The sequence below is a fragment of the Octodon degus genome, unplaced genomic scaffold (assembly GCF_000260255.1).
Source record: "Octodon degus isolate 3935 unplaced genomic scaffold, OctDeg1.0 scaffold00257, whole genome shotgun sequence".
Taxonomy (NCBI): Eukaryota; Metazoa; Chordata; class Mammalia; order Rodentia; family Octodontidae; genus Octodon; species Octodon degus.
In genome coordinates this window covers 2,711,468-2,716,649 of record NW_004524833.1, presented here as the reverse complement: position 1 = coordinate 2,716,649, position 5,182 = coordinate 2,711,468, and positions in this window count along the sequence as shown.

Here is a 5,182-nt window from a genome sequence, read left to right as displayed (position 1 = left end):
TATTATTTGTTGAAACTGTACTTTCGATTTGATTTGAAACTGTCTCATTGCTATATGTTTATCAATAAAACTTTGAAAAGAAAAAAAAAAGAAATATTAGAATTAAACCAAATCTGTGAACAAATGGACTCGATACATGTCTGGAGTGTTTTATCCCAAAGCATCATAATATATGTTCTTCTCAGCTACACATGGGAAGTTCTCCAAAGTGGATCATATATTAGCAGACAAAATATGTTTCAGTAAATGTAGAAGAATTAATATCATCCCAATGCATACTATCAGACCATAGAGCAATGAAACTGGAAATCAACAACAAAGGAAACCACAAAAACTATATTAACACATGGAAATTAAACAACTTCCTTCTGAACAGTCAATAGATCACAGAAAAAATTAAAGAGAAAATTAAGAAGTATATACAATGAACCTACAATGCAGATACAATATACCAAAACTTAGGGGATGCAATGAAAGCAGTCTTGGGAGGAAAATTTGTAGTGATGAATGCACAGATCAGAAAAACAGAATGAACTCAAGTAAACAACCTAATACAGAACCCCAAAGTTCTAGAGAAAGAACAAATCAAGCCCAAAGCTTATAAGAGGGAATAAATTATAAAGAGCAGAAGTTAATGCAATACACACTAAAAAGAAAATACAAAGAACCAATGAGTCAAAAAGATAATTATTTGAAACAACAAATAAAATTGATAAGCCATTAGCATCCTCATCAAAGAGGAAAGAAAGAAGACAGATTCAAGCAATTAGGAGTGAAAAGGGGGAAATTGCAATAACCCACAGAAATCCAGGAGATTATCAATACCTACTATGAAAACCTATTTTATACTGACATGAAAAGCACAGAAGAAATTGGCAGATTTCTGGACACAATCAAATTACCAAAACTAAATCAAGAAGATATAAACACTCTAAACAAACAAATATCAGCTAGTGCAGGGGAGACGGCTTAGTAGAATAAGCACTTGCCTGGCAAGCACAAGGGCCTGAGTTCAATCCCCAGTTCTGAAAAAAAAAAAAGAAAATATAATATAATTAAAAATGGACCAGTAAAGAAAAGCCCAGGCCCTGACAAATTCATTGCTAAATTCTCCAAGAAATTTAGAGAAGAATTAATTACCTCTATTGCTAAAACTCTTTAAAGAAATTGAAAGGGAAGTAATATGTCCAAAATCATTCCTGGAAGCAAGCAAAGTCATTCCTGGAAGCAAGTATCACCCTGATTCCAAAATCAGAGAAGAACTTAACCAAGAAAAAAAAAAACTGAAGGTCAATCACCCTAATGAACATTCATACAAAAATCCTTAATGAACTGATCATGGTGGTACCTACCTGTAGTCCAAGTACTCAGGAGGCTGAATCAAGAGGATCACTGGGGATCTGAGGCCAGCCTGGGCTACTTAGAGGGTTCAAGATCATCCTGAACTGTACAGTGAGACCCTGTCTCAAAAACAAAAACAAAAACAAACAAACAAAAAAACCCCACAAAATCCTTAATAAGATACTGGCAAACTGAATGCAATGAAACATCAATATTATATATCATGTCCAAGTAGGATTCTTACCAAAGATGCAAGGACAGTTCAACATAGCAAATCAATAAATGTAACATATTAACAGAACCGAAGACAAAAATCACATTATCATGTCACTAGATATAGAAAAAGCACTGGATAAAGTCCAACACCCATTCTTGATAAAAATGTTACAAAAATTGAAATAGACCTCAATTTTATAAAAGCCATCTATGACAAGCCAAAGGTAACATCCTATTAAATGATCATAAACTGAAAGTTTTCACTCTAAAATCAGGAACAAGACAGGGATGTCCATTATCAGCACTTCTGTTTGATTTGTTCTGGGAACATTAGCCAGAGCAATTAGAGAACAGGGAAAAAGTAAAGGAATAAAGATAGGAAAGGAAAAAATTAAGTTATTATTATTTTCACATGACAAGATACTCTACACTGAAAACCCCAAAAACCCTACCAACAAAACCTTGTAGATTTAATATCCAAGTTCAGTAGTGTAGCTGAATACAAAGTCAATACTCAGAAGTTAATAATATTCTTGTTCATAAGCAACAAACTCACAGAGGGAGAAGGTAGGGAAAGCACACCCTCCATGATAACATTCAAAAAATGAAGTACTTAGGAATCAATCTAAAAAAGATGTAAAAGATCTATACAATGAAAATTGCAATATTCTCAAATAATATGATTGAAGAAGATATCAGAAAATTGAAAGCTATTACCAGAACAGTGAAAATGGCCATATTCCCAAAACTGCTATACAGATTTAGTGCAATCTCAATCAAAATATCATTAACATTCATCATAGATCTAGAGAAAACATTTCTAAAATTCATTTGAAACCAGAAAAAACTACAATAACCCAAAGCAATTCTAATCAACAAAGGCAAGTGAGGGGACATCACAATCTAGACCTAATATTATACTACAAAGCTACTGTCATAAGATCAGCATGGTATTGGCAAAGAAAGCAGACCTGAAAATCAGTAGAACAGAATACAAGATGCAAATGCATTCCTGAACACACTCAGCCACCTTATCTTTGACAAAGGAGCCAAACATGTTTACTGGAAGAAAGATAGTCTTTAAAAAAAAAAAAAAAACAACAACTGGCTGTCCACATACCAAAGACTAAAACTAGGCCCATGTCCACCACCATACACTAAACTGATCAAAATAGATCAAATATTGAAATATTAAAGTAGAAACACTGGGCCAGCCAGATAGCTCAGCAGACTAAAGCACCTTATTAGGCAGGTGTAGTGACCGGGGTTCGATCTCCAGCATGCTGTGCTTGCCCCGCCTCCAGGGCATGTTGAGATGACCATTGACACTGGCATGGTGGTACACAACTGTAATACCAGTGCTTGGGAGGCTGAAAACAGTAGGATCACTACAAGTTGGAGCTGTGTAGTGAGACCATGCAGACCCTGCACTAAATACAAAACAACAAAAAAAGGAAACACTAAATTTACTGGAAAATAGGCAGAAATCTTGAAGACGCAGGTATAAGCAGAGACTTCATGAACAAAACACACACATCAAGGGAAAGGCTACAAAAATGGGATCTCAACTTATTAAAAAGCTTTCACACAACAAAAGAAATCTTCAACAGAGTGAAAAGAGAACCCACAGAATGGGAAAAAATTATAGCCAGCTGTCTCACAGACAGAAAATTTAAAAAGAATTGAAAAAGTCAGACTCTCAATATTCAAAGACCCAATCCAAAACTGGGCATCTGAGATGAATACACACTTCTCAGATGAAGAAATACCAATGGTAAATAAATACATTAAGAAATGTTCAGTATTCTTCAGACTTTTCAAGCTATGCAAATTAACACAACACTGATATTCCATCTCACCCTCACAAGAATAGCTATCATCAAAAAATCAATTGGTGCCAGGGAGATAGCTCAGTAGAATAAGTGCCTGCCTGACAAGCACAGGGTCCTGAGTTCAATCTCCAGGACCACAAAAAAAAAAAATAAATAAAATAAAATAAAATAAAAATCAGTGACAAATGCTGGAGGAGCTGTGGGGCAAAAGGAACCCTTTTCCATTGTTGGTAGGAATGTAAACTGCTGCAACTACTATGGAAATCAGTGTGGAGATTCTTTAAGAAACTTGGATTACAGGCTCCATTTGAGCCATCTATTCCTCTTCTGGGTATCTTCTCAGAAGGATTAAAAATATCATATCACAATGAGATTGGTGCACCCACATTTATAACAGCACAATTCACTAAATCTTAGAAACAACCTAGATGCCCATCAACAAAAGAATAGATTTTTTTTTAATGTGGAGAGTTTTTTTAATATAATAGAGTACTACTCAGCCATGAAGAAGGATAAAATTGAGACTTGTATAGGTAAATGGATGCAACTCAAGGCCATACCCATCCATGAAATAAATCATGCCCATGTGTGTAAGCCTCATATTGTCTCATGAGTGTGAGAAACTGAACAAGAAAATAGGATGCAAAATGTACAATAGACATTGTGAACTGGGAAAAAGCATGGAAAAGAGAAAGAAAATCTGAAATGGGGAAAGGAAGAAAGGGGAAAAGAAAAAAAATATGTATACACAAGATAGCTAAAATAGTTTCATAACCAGCTTCTCTTATTTCCTTCAAAAGAATGTTTCATGCTGATACTGTTCAGACAAGCTATCATGCCTGTATCTTGTACCCTGAGTAACACAAAGGCAAGAATATACAATGGATCTGCAATTGTAACTGTCCCAACCTGTTTCAAAACTCAGTTTCACTATTTATCTTTTTCCTTTTTTTTTTTTTTTTTTTTTTTTTTTAGCGGTACTGGGAATTGAACTCAGGCTCTTGCGCTTGCCAGGGAAACACTTATTCCACTGAGCCATCTCCCTGGCCCCTTTTTCCTCTTTAAAATAATAAACAGCATATGCTCTCCCATTTGCTCTAGTAATTAATGAGATGGTGATTTCAATCCCCATGAAAACCAAACCTTCAGGTCCAGCCCCAATATGTGTCTTCAGTGGGTCACATGGGGGCTGAAGTTTCTTAAATTTGCTCTAAATTCAAAGTAGTACCCCAAATAAAATGGAGCCAGGTTGGAGTGCCAAGGAGAAAAGCAGCTGAAGACCTGCTGCAAACAAGACAATCCTGTCCTCTTGAAGTCCTAGCATAGCTGTAGGAGACAGAAGCCAACGTCTGGAGGGAGCAAAGAGCAAGAAACAGAGCCCAGAGGAGACCTGTTGTCTCTTGTAAATTCTGGCAAGCTGGGCTACAAGGCCACAGATAACAGCATTTCCTGGAGGTGCCCTGTCTATCCTTTGATCCTTCCTTTGGGATGTGACTGGCTAGTGTTGTGCAAACTCACAGGGCTAGTGTTGTGTGAACTTAGAGTTTGGCGAATGCCAGAGGCAATACAGATAATACTTTGTATTCACAAAAGTAGTTGTGCACGTTCCTTAGCCTGTTCTTAGTCCTCATATTTTATGATAAATACAAGAAGTTTCAGTGGCTGGAGGCTCACTTAAAGCAGGACTAGGCTAGTGAGACCTTTATGTTAATTCAGTCCTCTCCTCATTTTTTGGCTCTGACTGATTCCATAGAACACTAGTATATTTGTAATGTCGTAAATGGACACCACCG